The sequence below is a fragment of the Rhipicephalus sanguineus genome, chromosome 3, assembly GCF_013339695.2.
Source record: "Rhipicephalus sanguineus isolate Rsan-2018 chromosome 3, BIME_Rsan_1.4, whole genome shotgun sequence".
NCBI classification, from domain to species: domain Eukaryota; kingdom Metazoa; phylum Arthropoda; class Arachnida; order Ixodida; family Ixodidae; genus Rhipicephalus; species Rhipicephalus sanguineus.
Window position 1 is genome coordinate 6,438,081 of NC_051178.1, and position 19,992 is coordinate 6,458,072.

At 51.2% G+C, this 19,992-nt stretch overlaps 1 pseudogene; it reads right to left on the reverse strand.

The window, feature by feature from the left end:
• Positions 1–11,689: 11,689 nt before the first annotated feature.
• Positions 11,690–16,298, reverse strand: LOC125757987 (uncharacterized; annotated as a pseudogene).
• Positions 16,299–19,992: the final 3,694 nt, after the last annotated feature.

Here is a 19,992-nt window from a genome sequence, read left to right on the forward strand (position 1 = left end):
CTGCGAAATATACAATATTCCTATGACTACGACGGAAATATTCCTCTAGCGCCACCTAGACGAACAAAACGAAAGCGTTGAAATTGAAAGTTCTCCGTCTCTCCGAGTGGGGCGTTCAAAAACATTTTACCTTAGAGTCACTGTATATGCTACCTTTATGTAGCAGAGTTCCCCATAGGTCTGGCTAGCAACCACAGCTATGCGGCGAAGCTGCACTGTCTTTCTGCAGGCGACATGCCCACTATGTCGCCGATCGACATGCTTGGCGCGTCGAAGATCGGTAATTAACTTGACTGTCGATAAGTAGTGCCAATCCAGTTCACTGCGGCGGCGGCGTCAAAAAATACTAAAATTGGCCCGAGCATCACCTTCTCCGCAACGCATAGCTGCTCGCATGCAGCATGGCTGCTACCTAAAGGTAGCATTATACGGTAACTATTTTACCTCAGGGGACAGTGTCTTTTTCTGATTTCAAACCACACACCACCATCTGTACGTCTTTTCTTTTTGCCTCCCCTCTGCGTCTCTTTGACGAGATAGCGTGGGGACTGTAGGCATGTGCGCCCTGCCCCAAAATCGCCGGCGGCGGCGCGGCGGTGTTTCCACCTCCGGCTGCGGCGCGTGAACGGCGCGGGGTTTATCGGATCGGCGGCGGCGCGGTGCGCGGGGGGAGGGGGCTAGATTTGAGAGTTCGTGGGAAGAGAAATTTGTCCCTTGAAGTTCGAAAAAAACATGGATGATCCCTCTGTCATAGGAATCGGTATAACACGAAAGTTAAACGTGTCTTCACAGACGTAGCTGAGCGTTTGTTGCGCATTCTTGCGCCCCAAGGGCGATGGAATGAATGCTACAGCAACAAATTGTAATGTCACGCGAAGAACGGCAAGCAGCTCGAAACTTGCAACGCGCTGCTCAAGCAGAAAGGACGCACGGAACGAACATGCACAGGATGAGAGCGAACTAACTGTCACATTTGTAACTTTTTTCTGCGTGAGTACCGCGCTCCTTTCGCAAAAGCAGCCGCTGCAGTGGCCAAGTGACATTCGTGCTCTCAACGCGAGACGTACAAACCACCGCGATCACGAGATGAGCGCCCGCACAAGCGACCACGCCCTGTAGACGCGGTCGCTCGTCGCAGCGGCGACGACCTTTCGAGAGCGCTCTTCTACGCTCTTCTAAAGCCCCTTGATCTTAGGAAAGTACCGCCATTCACTGTACTCGCCGCCGCGTGAGTGTCCTCCTTCCTCCCTCCTCGCCCCTTTCGCGGCCTCCCGTTCTCCGCCGCTCTTTCCGCGGCGACGATTGGTCTCCTTCGCCGTTGCCCTTAGAGACGCGTGGATCTTGTGTTTTGCTGGTATTTTTCTCTTTCGCTCGCACCATTTTACGCCGGGGCTCCGCGTAGCGAACCTTGCGCGCGCTTTGTTTTCTGTGCTTTGCGTGGGCGCTATGCCGCGCTGTTGCGCCTGTAACTGCAACAACGGTTTGCACTTTTTACGATTTCCCAAAGTAAGTGTGAGGGCTTGCGCAAGAAGCAGTGGCTGCAAAACATCGGCCGAAAAACTTTGTTTCGACAAGGAACAGTGTTCTTTGCGAGGAAAGGCGCCTTTTTTATCGCTCGTGTCAAAGCATTGCCGAATGCAGCGTTTTAAATATTCTTCTGGATGCTCATAAACGTTCTTCTTTTTCTCGGCTATTTACGCGTTGTATAAAAATGGGGCTGTTCTCAATATGCTGAATAATATGCTGAGACTCCATCACTTCGCATGTCGGTAACTGTTATTCAGTCTGAAATGCACAACTACAAAAACTGCTTTCGCTGCGAACAATGCAGCTTCTCGATCGCGCTTGTCGTGATTGTTAGGATCCGCTTAACGTGAATGTTTGGTGAAAAAAGAAAGAAACGATTGGACGAATGACCCTTACTGGCGTTCGTTTTACGTTCTTGTTTTCTTTTTTTTTTTCGAGGGGGAAGGGGGTGTCTATGCAAAAAAATAATAACATAAATGCGATCCGGCGCAAGAAAAAAAAAACAAGCACTGCGCAACACAAAAACAATAACACCGTGATAAGTGAGCCGTTATCTAGCATGCTGCTGCCGAAATTGCTCGTCTTAGTCACGCCTGCAGTCACGCAACCCCTTTCAATACGCCTGCATGCATTAACGCGCTGTCCGTTTACCGATAAGAAACTAGATTATCTCTTGTACCGGAGTCACACAGGCACTTTTCATCGCGATCACAGTCAACCTCGATCGAATTTCTTGATCGCAGTCAACAATCATCGCTACTTTACGGTACAAACTAATCCAGATCGAGTATGGCGCAAACGTAAATCCAATCGCAATCTGTGGGAGCCAGATGTCGATGAGTATATCACGATGGTCTCGATCGCGATCGAACTTGATCGCTATCAAAGTGACCGTGTAGCAGCACCTGATCCGGATCGAGCCTAATCCGGGTCGGCCCCGATCACGATCAAAAGTGCCCGCGTGAATTGATTACGGTGTTGTCTGCTTTATGACCATTCACCTGATGAGTGCCTATGCTTATCGTAAAGGCACTGCAGTTGTCCCTGTTAAGCTGTATACTTTGAATGGACCTTCGAAAACAGCGCTTGTTTGCGTCACGGGATACCACGTCTACCAATGCTCACTGCATGTAGACTGTTATTTTCTAAGTGCTTCTTGGGCTGTATCCGACTATCGAGCTCATAAAATTATTGGCTTGACTGTGAATGCGCAGTCAATCTCAATTGCACGAATATCCGCGTGGAATATTCTTTGCAAAAAGTGGCTCGGCTCAAAAGAAAACGTGCTACCTCTCCTCACTGTCACTTCCGAGAATATAAAGGCGCTGTTTGTAAACAACAAGCTGATAGTGCGAGATATCGTCTTTTACGTCCAACTTTTGTCGCAGTGAAACTTCTGTGTCATGTTTAAATCGGTGTATATTTGTGCAGTGATATACTATTACCACTTTTCTATTTTCTTGACATTGTATTTTTTGAAACAGTACTACTTCATAACATAGTTATGCACTAGCAATGATTCTGGTGCTGACTATGATACGACGCTCTTTTTAGTTACGTATCAACCAACGAGTTGCGCGCGCATGAAAATAAAACATCCTGCTGATATTGCACTCTCATTCTGGCTCTTATAATTTTTTTTTGCCTAATGAAAATCACAATTGCAACTCTGTTACTACATATTGCAACGGCATTTTCGTGTGAACTATCATAATACGTTACTAGAGGCGTTTACTTATCCTCAACGTACGGAATGTCGCCTCTCACAGGTAAACCGAGTACTAGTTTTTTTGACACGAACTGCAAAATACTATTCTGAAAAATCTTTTTACGGCGCTTCTGTTATTGCGGTAGATGCGTTACTGTTGGCCCTACTTGATCGTGCCGAGACTGCGCAAGCGTCTTGGTCAGTTAGGAGACACCCGCGTAAACGTACTTTCACGTCAAGATAACACATGGATTGACAATATATTCTCCACGAAGTCATTACAAGATGCGACGCTTTAAGCACCTGTGTTGCACATGAGCGTACAGGAAAGCGACAAAAAATCCGGACACAGGCGGACATGACGCAAGCTAAGCTATATCAGATGCAGATGTATAGCATGTTGTCATGCGGCAGAAACAACGTCTGCATGAGGGAACGCTCCATAAAACTCCTTTTAAATTAGCATGCCCCATTTGCACGGCTTTAGGAAGAAACTAATCTTTTAATGAACGTTCATTTCAGTGTTCTCGATCTTGTTAACACCATGTTTCAAAGTTTTCTACACCACTGGGGCGCGCAAGTGGTTCCAAATCACGCGCCTCTATAGGCTTCCCAAGCAACGCTTAGCGGCGCTGCTGCTCTTGACAGGCAGCGCCATCTCTGGCAGAAAAAGAGAAACTGGGGCGTGATCAGCGAGCGCTTTCCCTTCTCGCCACCGCGTTGCCGCTCGCTTCCGTGCACGTGCAGAGCTCTCGCGGTTCACTTGCGGCGTCTCACAATGTACCGCGTGCAGTGCGGCTTCAAAAGGATCTTCAAGCTTGACTGGCACTTCCGCAAAGCGAACTTGATAAAATGAGGAAAGCTCGTCAATCACGTTAACGGTGAAGAGCAGACGATCGACGACAACCACGCCCGACTCAAAGCGAAATGCATTTCCCAAGTCGCGATTACACCGTGTAGGACGTATACCTCGAGGTAAGTCTCATTCTGTCACGTTAAAGATGAATAATGGTCCACATGCACTCCGAAATGAAGCCGTACACGCTATCGATGTTCTGCGGCGTGGACTACGAATCATATGATTGTTGTTTTGATATGGCATGCTTACAGTAGCAGCCGTGTACTTTCGTGAACAAACGTTTGCGGCGTGCGAAAAAAAGATTATACGGCCATGGCACTGCTTCCTGAGAAGGTTAGAGTCAAGTCCTCCGTGCCGCTGGAGAATCACCCGCCGATTAAGACGCGAGGCAGCTAGCTGAGCTTCAACCACTGTAAAGCAAGATGAACTGCTCGCCTCGTTTTTTCGGCTCTCGCGTCATGCTTGCAGTCTCTTTTTATGATACCGACTTGACAGGCGTATAAAACCTGTTGCGTGAACGCGGCTAGAAAATCGCACAAAGTCAGAAGGTGGTTAATTCAAGGTTGCAATTGCAAAGCATGTATGAAGTGCCAGTTATATTTAGCGGCTTAAATGTATATCACCCCAATAAAGTGACAAAAACAAAGCAAACCTGCAGAACGATGTCAAAGCTTGCTGAAAATGCACAGACGTCCGTTCCGGCGTGATAAAGCAGCCTTCCCGACGCGTGAAATGCAGGCGCCGAACTTCTGACAATGTGCGGAGTTCAGTTGAATTCAACCAACCGCGCAACGCTAACGGTATAACGCGAATGTGAACGTTCAACAACGACGGGTAGGTCTCACGAGCACGGGGAATCAAAACACAAAGTTGCTTCACCTACAACCGTAACTGGACTTTAACAATGCGAGAAGACAGCGAGTAATCATTACTGTAGTCGCTGCGTGCATGCGCCCCGTTACTTACCGATTCAGGTAGTCGGAACGAACGAAAGCGATGAACTCAGACAGCCAAAATAGAAGGCGAGACAGCGCTGTCAGCTATCCACGCTTGCCGCCTTTATTTCTCGTGCGACACGCCCGGGAACCGATACAGTTTAACAGGTGAATCGTGTGCCTTGTCTGCACTGTTGTGGCTGGCCACTAAACCGCAATACTTCGGACCACGCTTGCGCTTCCGCGGGGTCGCTTCTGCCATCGTGGAAATGCGCAGCTTCGCACAGCAAGCCTCTCGGTTCAACGTGCCGAGCTGACGGCCCCACAGTTACCCGCACGCCCGCACCGAGAGAAGAACGCGAGCGCACGTGCGCTACCGCTACCGCTACCGTGAAAGGGGCTGAGTCGGCCGCGCGACGGTTCAGTGTTTTCCGACAGAGCCGCAGCGCGGCTGGCGCGGCGCTGTCGTCGCGCCGCAAACTTGAGCTTGGGTTCCCTATTGAATTCTGCGGCGCGTCCGCGGGAGCCCCGGCGTAAAATGGCGCCGTGCGCAGCGCGCGCCGGCGGCGGGCGAGGAGAATCGAGGAGGAAACGCGAGCGCGGAGGAGAGTGTCGTTACTTTCCTAGATCAAGGGGCTTTACGCTCTTCGAGCCCGTCGCGCCATCTCGCTAGTGATAACGAAGACACACTAACACAGATCTCTGAGTACAGCCACCCGCAAATGGTGTATACACTCCGTTCAGGACCTATAGAGGGCGCCTTGAAAGACTCACGCAGCGCCACTTGCGGTGCGGCGAGCGTGCAACGTTGAGAGCCTTAGCAGACAGCTATGGCGGCGCAAGCGCCCATGGCTGGCGCGTTAGTGCTACGAGCTGGATTTAAAGATATCGTAGTGGGATTGTTCTTCCGCGATGCCACCATTAAAAAAAGGGGAAAACCTGCACGAAAGTGGCCACGTTTTTGACGTGAGTGAACGCTTTGCTACGGCGTCGTCAGTACTGACGGCTAAATGCGTGCATCAGGCGTGCGTCACACAAGAGGCTTACTCCATAGCTATCGAGTTAAGCTGTCGCCCCGCCACGGTGGTCTAGTGGTTATGACGCTCGACTGCTGACCCGAAGGTCGCGGGATAGAATCCCGGCCGCGGCGGCTGCATTTTCGATGGAGGCGAAAACTTTTGAGGCCCGTGTACTTAGATTTAGGTGCACGTTAAAGAACCCCAGGTGGTCGAAATTTCCGGAGCCCTCCACTGCGGCGTCTCTCATAATCATAGCGTGGTTTTGGGACGTTAAACTCCAATTATTATTATTACGTAAGCTGTCATTCTTTCATGCTTAGAATATTATTGGTGCATGCCCACTATCCGTGTACTTGCAAAATGGTCAGAACATTTAGAATCATCCACGGCTACTCGCCGCGGAAACTTCGGCGAGTGGCCGGCCGGCGTGGTTATTTGTTGGTGGCTTCGTGTCATGTCGATTCGCAGCCACCGAGTATTTTGCTTGAAATTGTCGCGCTTAGCAACGAGCTTATTGCAGCATCATCATCGCTCATCATGATCCTTTCTACCTCGCCGCTCGCGCGGCTCATGCCAAGAGCTTGAAGTGCGGGCGAGAAATAAACGTGTTACGATCGGCCCCGCTTCGTCTTTCGCTTCAAGTGATGTGGCGCCGACGACGGCACGGTCACTTCGGCCACCATCAGTCTCCCTCATTCGCTACAACCTCGTTCGTTGTTTATGCTTCTTTTCGAAACAAACATTGCGCTTCCGTCGCAACAGCGTTCGCAGAAAACTGCAACGACGGTCAGATCTAAGATGAAAATAAACAGCCTCGATTTTAGTTCCGTGTGCGCATTTGTGTACATGCAGCACACTTTGCTCGTTTCATCAACGCCGAATGATTACAGGGTCACCTGTTTACTACAAGTATCAACCACTTAAAATGCTTGTGCTCTTGGCTCTCTCGTGTGCGTGAGCTCAGTACGCTTTTATAATTTGCGCAAACTCTTGTGTAACCCAAGCTACGCTCTAGCGCAGATGTGCTCAAACATTTTCGGTACCAAAAATGCGTTGGACTGGGCTAGTTGGTACACTGTCAAAATCGATAAAAAAAACCAGCGGTAAACACAGGACACAGTGAGTGTCCCGTCGTCTCCTCTTACTGTGTCCTGTGTTTACCACTGTTTTTTTTTAATCCATTTTAACGTTTTCGGGACCACGACCTCTCGAAGCTTCCGAGTGCCGTAGGGCTACACCAGCCGTAGTCTTTCTCCTTTAATACTAGGACCTTTCCGAAGAGCCGCGCCCACCTGACATTGTTGCCCCTCAACGTCTCGGCGGAAGGGGATCGACACCTAGTTAGCCCATCTCTACTTGAACAGCTGCGCTTCCGCCAGCAGTAAAATCATGTCTGCAGGAACAGCGCGAACGTAAAGCACGGGACGTAGAAGAAACATTACGACGACACGAGAGCTGACTATTAACTTATCTTCGGCAAGCACGGACCGCTTACGATACTCGTCAGGAAATATCGTTGGCACGTACGACGGGGACGACACATCCTTCGACGGCACACCCCCAACGAAATGTGCACTGCATATCTTCGCGTGCCGAGAGGACTCCCAGTTTGTTCCATCATGGCTGAAATGTACTGATGCTAGCGGCACAAGAAAAACAAAACCGCAGAACGCAAGACGGCAGAGGGAGCGGGAACCAAGCTAACTTTTTTCGTCGCACAGCCGTGATCCACTTAAGAGAGACGGGGGGGGGGGGGCGAAGAACTTTATTGAGACCCCGAGGTAATGGATCATGCGCTTATGGGCTTCCTTGGCAACCAGTACAAGTGCACTTGCGAGGAACCCACTACGCTCTAAATCATTGTAATCTTACTGAGACCCCGAGGAAGTGGATCATTGCCGCTGCCCAATAAAGCACGGACGAGTTGAGAAACGGTGCAACGTCGTTACCGCAGGTCACGACGTGTACCTGTTGGTACAACTGACGACGCAGCAGTTCATGACTGCGTCACAGAACACCTACAACAACTGCGTGCTAGCGGGCGCAGGAAAGCGTTCGCTTCTGCTCGGGCTCTCAACGTCTGCCTTCTGTGACGGCCGCGCGGTGGCGCGCCAGTCGCAGTGAACGGAGTGTATATAAATAGCTCGCCGTTAGTAGCGTGACGAACGTGCCGTCCATGGCTGAATTGTTTCGCGCTGCGCGCTTTGGAACGAGCGGTCGTGAGTTCGATTCCCGGTGACGAAACTTTTTCTTCTGGTTCTTTTTCTTTGCCCACTGTTATCTTTATATTTTACAACGTCATATCCATGACGGAAATACGTCAGCGGAGCCGTGGTGAACCCTGGCATAAAACACTTCCGTGTTAAAAAAATACGTTTCAACGAAAAAGCGAAGCTGTAAATGCGACAGAGATATGTCGTTATGTTGTACGAACTATAGCTAGTAGCTACCTTTTTAATCCGATCTCTCGTAACGCTACAAAACGCTAGTGCATGGGAATACGGCCGCACCCAGGAGAGAACCGGTTTTCGTTAAGTTTATCGTATCGGTGGTTACAGCACGAAGTGGTGAAATCACATCGCGTAGAAGGGTAATCGAGCCGTTTGCTGCTAACTGCCGAGGTAGCGTGGACGCCAGAGCTCCCGACCGCGGCCTATAGTGAATGTTCACAGTTGCCGCTCGAGCCACGCATTCTCCCCTCCCCCGGCGCGTCCGTTCATACTCCTTCGTCCAGCGAAAGACGGCGGGGCGTTTCGTTTCTCGTTGAGGAGCAGTCGACGGCAGGCCTCGCACATGGGCTGATGTTATCGCATTGCGCCCTCCGTGCGACGGAGATGGCCAGGTTGTTTCGTTTCTGCGGCAGCCGTATGCCTCGCCGGCGCTCGGCAGCTTTTACTCGCGGGTAGAACATACGATGCGCGGAGCAATGTTATGGATTTGGGCTTTATACGGAACATGACGGCGACAGTTTACAGCCTGCCCATAGTGTCCATATAACTGCTATCGCAATAAAAATATATAGAAAAACCGTGGATGCGAGCTCGTTTTTTTTTTCTGGAGCGCTGCATTGCCTTCGCCCTAAAAAGTTCGTCCGTTGGATGAATCAACCAATCCGGCGCCTTTTCCATTAGTTTCGTTCTCGCCTTCACTACCCTTCTTACAAACGATATCTCCTTATTTCTTTATAAAACACGCTTTACTTATTTCTTTATAAAACACGCGTACGTTGTCACCACTAAGCATTGAGCCTATAAAGATTTCGCGCTTGTCCACTACACCCTGTTATATCCGCTAACGCAATCGGAAACGCACAGAATGGAGCGAAAGCAGTTGATCGCGCACGATGGTCATGCGAGACAAGGAAGAACGGGTGGGCGACTGCGTGGCAGCGTAGGGTGGGAGACAATTCACAAGTGATATATCTCGTATGTGGACCTGTCGAGAGTGTGTGACCGAATGATGTCAGGTGAATCAACGTTCTGGCGTCACTAAGTGCGCCACAAGGACGAGAAACGCCAAGAGAGAATAAGGCGCTCGTTTTTTAACAGCGAAGCAGTTCTAGCTCGGCGTAAAGAGTTTGACCGTGCCCAAAAACCATCATCATCATGAACGGGTATGTTCCACTGAACTTGGGCAGACGCAACGACTGGGGCCTGTATTAACCCTAATGGGGAGAGAAAGAATTAGAGACAGAGGGAGAGAAATACAGAAAGTAACAAACAGAGAGACGGAAAGAAAGATATAAAGAAAGGGAAAGGGAAAAATTCTACACGAGGCCGGATTCGAACCCGCCTACCCTCGATCCGACGGCGCTCGAGCGTCCTACCACTCGGCTATCCAGGGACGCTAGGAGAGCATAGCATAACCTCGTACAGTACGAGTAGCAAGGCGGTTGGTATAGGAAGTGAGCATGTGGAGGAGATATGTGACGGTGAGGAGGAGGAGGGGAAAGAGGAGGGGAGGGAGTAAAGCGTAGCACAGAAAGAATGAGAAAGAGAGAAATAGAGAGAAAGACCAGCAGAACGAAAAGGAAGAAAAACAAAGAGAGCACCAACGAAAGAGAGAGAAAGAAGAAGAGAGAGAGAGAAAAGATGGAAAGATAGTGGAAGTAAGCATCGCGTCGTCTAGCTACCAGATACCGCACCACTTGGCGATGCCGCGCATACGCGGTATCTAAGCCATGCCCACCGACGGAGACATCGCCTGCTACCTCCGCTCTATAGTGCATAGCCTGACTGCGCCCGATCGTGTCCAGGGTCATGGGGCGTCCGAACAATGTGCGCAGGGCCGTACCCAGGAATTTGGGGGGGGGAGGGGTTGTGTATAACGGCTAACTTTGGCAACTAGTGGTCGCTGTGAATGCGTGAAAGTATTTTATTGCCGCCCGAAAAGTTAAAGCATGAAGTAAACCGGGGTGTGTCTACTTTCGAAGAGGAAGCCGCGGATCTCAAAGCTAGACGTGTCGGTAGACGGAGAGTACGAGCGGCGACGGGCCCGTGCTTCGATGTGCCAAGCTTCGCGCAACTTACACCAAACTGCCCGTATTTCTTGTATTTTCAGATGCTGTTTTAGGGCCCTTTAAAAGGACAGGGTGACAAACACGAACCAAACAGTTTAGTCAAGGCACCGCAAGCGCCGCTAACAACTGAAAAATCATACAGCGGCGGAAAAGGAGGTAGACGCAAATACTTATCTCCGCATTCACAGGCAAGCGGCGATACCTATCAAAAGGGTGCACGTGGCGGTCTACGTTACAAATAACTTCATTTTCTTGACTTCTCTGTTGTGTTCGCGTTGGCACGTCCTGTCTCTTTAACATCAATATCTGACAACTACCTCCGCTATCTGCTGTTTTTTTCTCCGTGGTTGAAGCACATTCCGTCCTTCTCATATTTGTCGAGAGTTGTGAAAACTTCGTGATGTCAAAATGACGTTGCAGAAGAAAACCGGAAACAGAGAGCACGTTGTTTGCCGAGCTCCGGCCAATCAGTGGCGGCCGAAATAGGCAGTCCCTTACATAGTGTGGGTACTGGGCTTGCTGCGTCCCGTCCGTAGTTAAAGCAAGGGAGACGGAGGCTTCAACTCGTAACAACCAACAACAACAATTTATTTAAGTCTACGCTGCATACGGCGGCGTCGGTCCAGGCCCACGAGACGACGAGACGACGACCATGATCGGCGGCAGCAGCAATCGGCCAGCGCGGGTGGCAGCATCCGTCCTTCCTGGCGTCCCAGGCACGTCTCTCCTGGGCGGCGCGCAGGCTGCCCCTTTTAAGCCGCGCAGATGGGCCACGCGCACCGCGTCTGCGCAGCACGTGGCGCTATCTCACGATAGCCGGTGGGCGTGGTTCCCACACATCCCCCCCCCTCAAAATGACGTGGTGGGGACCGGAGGATGGTCCGGAAAGGCCGGCTGCAGGGACCCTAAAGTATAGCGAGGACAATCAAAACCAGTAAACATTTCCTTCTCGCCACGAACAAACTTATGTGCATTCAACGCATAACAAGGCGAACGGGACCTTAGAGTACTTTGGGAAGGCCTATGAATGCTTCCTCCTCCCTCCAAAATTCATGGAAAAACGGAACTGGAAAAAAGTACAAGTAAAGGGAATGAGTCATTTTCACAAACCCCTCTTGCCTGTCACCGGGGACGCAGGTTGTACCACTTGCTTGGTGGTGTGGGTGACTGGGTGGCCAAGCCCTGGTGAGGCATATCTGGATCATCAGCTGCTGAGTCTTGCCGTGCATAAAATGGTTTCAGATCTGAGACATGAATAGGGCCACACGCTTGATTAGTTAAGCAATCTTTCAGCATGTACGAGAGCCTGGATTTCTGGGTGATTCTATACGGTCCGTCCCACCTGTTAGCTAAGGAAGCGGCAAAACCTTTCGAGGCGTCACTGAGCGGGTGTGTCCGCTTCAACACCAAGTCCCCAACCTCAAAGCTAACGTTTTGTCGACGCTTGTCATACTGTCCTGCCTGTTCCATTCGGGACACATCGAGGTGCTGTCTGGCTTGTTGTACCGCGTCGGTCAGCCTCTGTCTCAGGTCCCCTGCAAACTTTGAATAAGGCCTTGAAGAAGCGGTTGCACATGTCAAAGCACTGTCCTGCGGAAAGCTCAATTCTTTGCCCAGGTTAAGTTGAGCAGGAGTGAAACCTGTTGAGCGATTAACTGTCGTCCTAGTTGCGAACGCTATTTCTGCCAGTTTCAGATCCCAATCTTTATGACGCTCAGTATGCGCGACAAGCATAGATTTCACATTTCGGTTTACCCGTTCCGTGATGTTGGCTTGCGGGTGATACACAGACGTGCGCTTGTGACGAATTCCCAAGGCGTCACAGGAATCCGTGAACACCTTGCTGGTGAAGTATGTCGCGTTGTCCGTGATCAGCTGGGCAGGGAATCCGAACCTCGTGAAGGTTTCGAGAAGGCAGTCCCATACTTTCTGCGAAGTGAGCTTGCGCAAAGGAAGCAATTCAACCCATTTCGTGAAATGGTCAGTCACAACAAGCAGATACTGGTTTCGCCGCGGACTCATGGGAAACGGGCCCATCACGTCACATGCAACAATCTGCCATGGCGATGTACTCTCAACTGACTGCATTGTTCCTAACGGTAAACCCCCACGTGGTTTCGCCTTTTGACAAACTGAACAGGAACGCGCGTAGCGTAATACATCCTGTTTCAACCCTGGTCACGTTACAGTACGACACAGCTTCTCGTAAGTCTTCTGCCCTGAAGAGTGACCAGCTAAAGCACTGTCATGGTAGTACTTTATGAACAATTTGCGAAGTTTGCGAGGAATGACAACTCGAAACGGTGACTCCACACTACCATCGTCAACCTGAGGAAAGTACCGGAACAAGAGGCCTCCTTCTCCGAGCATGTAGCAGTCTGTCTCCTCGTCGCTTCCGGTGTCAGTTGGATCACGAGCCGCTAGCTTTTCTGACACCTTACGACAAAGGCCACCACCTTGCTGTGCTGCAAGAAGCTCCTGTTTAGTGACCAAAGTACCCCAACGTGACTGTATTGTCACAGCTGGTTTCGCAACCGCACACACTGTTTCCGGCTCGACCTGGGGTTCAATAGACAAAGGTGCACGTGAGAGTGCGTCAGCAACTGTGTTAGTGCTACCCTTCTTGTACTCAGTGACATAGTCGTAGCGCTGCAAGGTAAGCGCCCATCGGGCCAATCGTCCCGAGGGATTAGGCAATCGTTTCAGCCAAGAGAGCGCTTGGTGATCAGTCTGAATGACAAACTGAGCCCCGTCCAAAAACATGTCAAACTTCTTTAATGCGAAAATGATAGCCAGGCACTCTTTTTCTGTTACAGAGTAGTTGCGTTCCGCACCGGTCAGAGTGTGGCTTGCGAAAGCAACAGGCCTCAAAGCACCTGCGCATTCCTGTAAAAGTACTGCGCCAAGTCCGTAATCGCTGGCGTCTGTCTGTAACACAAAAGGTTTGTTAAGATCTGGCAGCTGAAGGGAGGCGTTACTGGTGATTGCTTTCAGAAGCGTGTCGAAAGCTGCTTGTTGCTCACCGCTCCAGAGCCATTTCGCGCCTTTCTTCAGCAACTGAGTTAGTGGTCGGGAGATGTCTGCGCACTGCGAAATGAAGTCACGATAAAAAGCAATCATTCCGAGAAACCTTTGCAAGCTCTTAGTATTTCGGGGTGGGGGGTAATCCGCAATTGCCTTCAGTTTATCTGGGTTTGGTTTTAGTACGCCGTTGTCGACAACAAACCCCAGAAGGTTGATTTTGTTAGTAGCGAGCTGCAGTTTTCCGGGATGAACAGTTAGACCGGCTGCTGACATGCGCTGTAGCACCGTATGCAAGTGTTCAAGATGCTCTTCAAACGTGCGCGAAAACACCGTCACATCATCAAGATACCAAAGTGCATAATTAAACTTTGTATCACCCAAAACCATATCCATCATGCGCTGATAGGAACTCGGACTATTGGAGAGACCAAAAGGCATGCGCACAAACTCAAACAAGCCTCTGTGACATGCGAATGCAGTTTTCGGGATATCGTCTGGGTGAACCTCGATTTGCAGATACCCACGAGAACAGTCGATAGTGGTGAAGAACTTTGCGTTTCCCAGCGCGTAAGTTATGCTGGATATTGCTGGCAAAGGGTAGGAATCTCTCACCGTGACTGCGTTGAGCCTACGGTAGTCCACACAAAGACGTGCCGTACCATCTTTCTTTGGGGCCAATACCACAGGGAAGGCCCACGGACTGTCCGAGGGTCGTACGGCTCCTGTGTCGATCATTTCGTCCAGGGCTTTATCGAGAACGGCTCGCTTGTACTGGCACAACGGTCTCGGGTTGCAACGCCATGGCCGGGCATCGCCGGTATTGATGCGATGCACTAGGACGTCAGTCTTCCCAGGACGTTCCGTAAACATTCCCGAGAACGGTGTTAACACGGCCTCTAGCTGCTTCCGTTGGTGGTTCGTTCCCGTGAAGTTGCTGAGGGACTGCATGACTGCTGACGGCAGGGTGGTGTGCATGGCTGCCACGCTTTCCGCGTGTCTTGGTACAGGCACGAAGTCTGTCTTCTCCGTAAAGGGTGTTGTCTCGGACTGTCCGTGAAGGCGGTAGCCTCTTGCAGGAAAGTCGAGTGTGAGCCCCTCGTCTGCAAGAAAATCTCGACCGAGAAGCATTGACACTGATAGACCAGGCAAACAAACAAATCGCTGGCGCTTCGTTTTTCCATTAAAGCTTATCCGTAAGCGAACACAACCTTCAGCGTTTGATACATGGCTTGATGCCATCAGCAACTGAACATTTGAGTTACGAAACTTGATCTTTTTAGCTTTACACTTCTCAAGCAAAACGTCACCGATTAACGAGATTCCTGAACCGGTATCGAGAAGAGCAGGTACGGTAATGCCCAGCGCTTTAACTTTCATCGTTGGTTCTGGAGACTGCGCCTGCGTTACGCGGCAAACAGAGGGGACGATGATTGACTCACCAGCTTGATGTTCGTCCGTTACACGCTCCGGACAGCTTTGCACGCTCCTGGCATTTACGGCCGTGGGCTGCGACACACCGCCAGTGGTTAGTGTCGCCGGCCGAAGCAGTTTCCCGAACCTGCATTCGCGCTACGGCGCGCAAAGCATTGCCGCCTCACATGACCAGTTTGACCGCACTGGTAGCGTACGACATGCGTATGTCTGCGTTGGCCACTTAACCTATCACTCAAATCACGCCTTTCGGCGGAGTGGCTCCCGGAGTACGCATAACAGGAGCGCCTGTCGCAGTCGGCTCGCGCAGGACTTGTGAACCCGGCGTATCGGGACTGGGGGTCCGACCGACTATGCTCTTGTATGGCTCGAGTAAGGAGCGAGCGCTCTGCACTATGACGCTGCTCCGCGGACACTTGCTCCCAGGGACAGCTTACCCCTGATACGGTATTCAAAGGGGCCCCGCGCAGCCCTTGATCATGTGCGAAGGGGTCCAGGGCACGGGAGGAGATAGCCGTGAATGCGCCTGGGCTCGTCAGGTCGCATGAGGGACTGGCTACGGGGGCGCGCCAAGCCAGTGACGGCTCAAGAGCAGATTGCGGCGCTGGCGGTGGCACGTAAGTGCTCCCAGCTAACAGGGCGTCTTGTACACCGCGGGCCTCCCGTGCGAGGTGCTCACGGGTTTCGAATGTGCGCCCATAAAGAAATGGCCTGAATCTGGGATGACTGTCGAATGACCCGAGCTACTTGATCCCTTTCCGAGGCAGTCGGTGCTGCTCGGCGATGCAGTTCCTGCATCGTCCGGACGTACTCGAGCAAACTTTCGTCCGGATGCTGGGTTCTTAGTTCAAGCTCACGCTGGACTCGCAGCTCGTACCCAGGGGGCAGAAATTCCTCTCGGAAGCGCTGTTCAAATTCTGCCCAAGTGGTGAAAGGCGTTTGTAGCCTCCACCACCGTCCTGCGCCATCCCGTAAAGCCAACGGCAGGATTCGAGCCATCACGTGCGCTTCCGAGGCACCGGTCATTCTGACATACCTGTCCATTTCCTCTAGGAAGTCAGCCACCGATTTCGGGTCGTCGTAACCCGTGTACGTGGGTAGCGTGGCCGGAGGTAGGAGCTGTGGTTCGCCGGCCCGAGTGCCGATGCGGTCCATGACCGTGTTGCACAACTCAGCGACACGCTGAAATGTGTTCAGCTGCTGTGCCAGCAGCTGGCCAGTCTGCTCGTGCGAAGAATCCTGCTTGCCGCCGGTCGGCATGATCGTCCCGGACCGGAGATGCTTTCCGTCTGCCTGCGCCCTGAAGAGAAAAAAAAACCGCGCCACAAAACAACACGCACGAGAGTGCGCTACCCGGAGACTCAACGAACAAGACGAGGGACTGGACCTACGTCCACCGTGCTATTCCTACGGGCGGGAGCAAAAACCACGGTGGGCGCCAACTGTGGGTACTGGGCTTGCTGCGTCCCGTCCGTAGTTAAAGCAAGGGAGACGGAGGCTTCAACTCGTAACAACCAACAACAACAATTTATTTAAGTCTACGCTGCATACGGCGGGGTCGGTCCAGGCCCACGAGACGACGAGGCGACGACCATGATCGACGGCAGCAGCAATCGGCCAGCGCGGGTGGCAGCATCCGTCCTTCCTGGCGTCCCAGGCACGTCTCTCCTGGGCGGCGCGCAGGCTGCCCCTTTTAAGCCGCGCAGATGGGCCACGCGCACCGCGTCTGCGCTGCACGTGGCGCTATCTCGCGATAGCCGGTGGGCGTGGTTCCCACAATAGGCACATCAAGAAGAGCTTTATGTCCCGATTGCCCGTTCGGGTGAAAAGAAAACACTAACGGCGGCGCGCCGCAATTATTGTGCGGTGGCGGTGGCGGCGTGATCTCTCTCAGGACTTCGGCGGCGGCGCCAGCGGCTTGAGCAAAAACAGGCGGCGACGGCAGCGCGCCGCGGCGGCGCACATGTCCAGTGGGGAGTAGGAGCACGGCCGCTGGATAAAAAGCGCACGGTACGGCCTGCCGCGTCGGGCGCCTTTCTATGGGAGAGCGCGTGTTGGCCCTAGTTGCAGTTGCGGCCGCTGCGGCGCGACGGGGCGGGGAAGGGGAAACGGGTGCCGGCGGCTCCGTTGGGGCAGCAGCCGCAGCAAATTAGTTGGTGATGGTCGCAACAGCGATTTCACTCAGCTGTTCCAAGCGGTTTTTTCCATCTCATCTATCGCAGTCACGACATATCATGCGTTCAGTTGAGTCCGTTCGCGTAATCTGGTTAAATAGCCACTTAAATTTCCGTGTACGTGCCGAGCTCCTGGCACGTTTTTTTTCCAGGACTAACTTTTTGCTTTGTGTCTGAAAGAATATTCCACAATGCGCGTAGCAACATTATATGGCGCTGAATGTGTGAAAAAGTGGTTGTTATATTTATGTGCGTGTAATGAATGCATCGTTTGTTATTTTAACATATTGATTTCCGTGACATTTCTTCAGCACCTTTCTGAAAATGCTTGACAGGTATTTATTTGAAACATCTGGCAATACACGTTCATGTTCTTTATACACAGGAAGTGCATGTAAAAACATACGTTGAATCTTTTTCATGATGTCTGATACATGATACTGTGCCGAAAAGTAATTCAGCTTCGGATGCTTGATACTAGCGGATTCTACAAATATAGTGACGCACTCCTCGTAACTTTGTTGAAAAGGCTGCGGAATTATATATTCATTAGAAGTGACGACCACGTGACGGAGACTGCCAGAAGACAATCACGTTCGTGTGCAACAAAGATTCGCCAGTGCCTGTACAGCGGCTAACGTCAAAGGACCAAAACGAAAGGTTTTATGGTCTGCACAGACTGGAAGTAGACATGGGAAGCCAAAATTTGGGCTTACAAGCTGGAGGCATAACAAAACAATAATAAAAAATAAGAAGAAAACAGAGACGAGTATAAGGAAAGCGTTTACCTCCGCCCCCCCCCCCCCTTTTTTGTTGTTTTTTACCGTATAGCTGTCAAAAGCGACCCACCTTAACTTTGTCCCTGTGAGTCGCTCGCAATGTGTGTGCTGGCTGCCACGTATATTTGTTTGAAATGAAATCTTGTCGTGGCCCACCAGCCGCTTTTATGCACTTTTTTGTCTCCGCATGTTTTGCTGAGGTAAGTTTGAGTCTGTGGCCCGTACCGCTAATGACCACAGACAACCCAACTCTCTCAATAAAAGGAGTACACGTGCTTTTCACGGCAACCAACATCAGTACCACATGGCATTGCGGGGCAACGCACGCCTCCGCAACGCGACAGCGTTCGGAAACAACCGGAACCGATGACAAAGGTGCCGCGGGCTGAAAGGTGGGAACTAAAAAAAACCGAGAGATAAGAGAAAACGGGAAGGTGGTGTCACGGCCGCTGGATTTCAACGACGTTTGCAAAGCCGCCGTTTGCAGCTGGCAGGGATGAGCCCTGAATTCATAATCAATAAAATAACTTCTCACATTTTGTCCAGATTTTATGTTCACTGTTGAATTCGTTACACGGCGTAACGGGAAGAAACAGAACTACTGAAAAGCGCAGGAATGCAAGCAGTTGTGTTCGTGTGTTTTTCAGTCTTTTCATCACTCTTTCCGTCTGACCGTTTTCATATTATTTAATCCGTATTAGCTCGCCCAATTGTCAGTATTGAAGATGTAGTGTCACTGAAATTTCAAAGTGACTCGAATCTCCTTCTATGAGATGGTCGCACATATGATAAGCATTATTTCACGGCACTTACATGCGATACCGTACCGTATGTGTACTCTAAACATGTTTGGAGGAAGGAAGAAGTTTATCCTATTTCGTGTCAAATAAACAGTGGCCGCTGCAGTTTCTGAGATCACTTTTTTGAAATGAAATGATTAAATCTGAATCAACATACTCAGAGCCAAAATAAAGAATTTCGATGAATCAGGAAAGGTGCAGTGCCTCCAGGTTGGTTAGTTGTGGTCTTCTAGGATACCAGAAAAATATGCCCACGCGATTACTTCCGCAAAAAGCGATCGGTGCGCGAAGTTGCTTCTTTGGCAAGGCAAGAACAAAAATTCCCAAGCGCTGCAAGAATGAACAAAAAATATCGGTAATTAACTGATGTGTACACGCTAGATAAATTTTAGAAGAGGATTTCCGCCGTCACATGAAAACGCACGCGCCCAAGCATAACTGCCGCAAGCGCGCCGCGCATGTGATCCCGCGGGCGTCCGCGAAACCCGTCCCCGCCCAGTGGCGCCGCGGCGGTGCTCCGGGAAACTATGCCCGTCACGCCGGTTTCGGGGCACGCGGCAGGCCGTACCCGTGCGCGTTTTATCCAGCGGCCGTGGTAGGAGTATGCACGTTGTCAATGAAGGCTGCACGGGACCTGGACTGTGTTTAATACGCATGACGCCCCAAAGATGCACTGCCGAGACTGTGACCTCAGCTTTTGTACTCCCGTGCAACAGCTCAGAAAGAAGGTGACCCTTCCCGCCGTTGAAAATACCCTCTATGGATGTGGTTAATGTCTTCAGGTGAAAATAAAGGCCAAATTCTCGGGACGTCCCGTTTGTGTGTGTGCGTACGTTTCTGGCTGCTGTGTTTCAGGCCCCTCTGAGCCAACCACGAAAAAGCGAGGGGTGTGCGGCGACAGACAAAAGAAAGCAGACGAACGGACAGTGCACGTGCGATACGAGAGAACTGAGCACACGTGCGCGGGCGAAGTATGTTGTGAATATCACCTGGTCAGTCAGTCAAGAACTTTATTCATCGGCCCTGAGGAGTTGAGCCGCCGGGGGATCCGGGGGGGTACACCCTAGCAGCCGCTACCATAGGCGACGCCCGAGTCGGGGCGGGAACGTGATGGCGTTCCGCCAGTTCTTGGGTCCTCTGGAGTGCCTTATTACCTGGTTGTTGTTTTTTTATTTTCTTGCAGTCAAACGTATAGTTTTGCAGAAATGTGGTTAGAT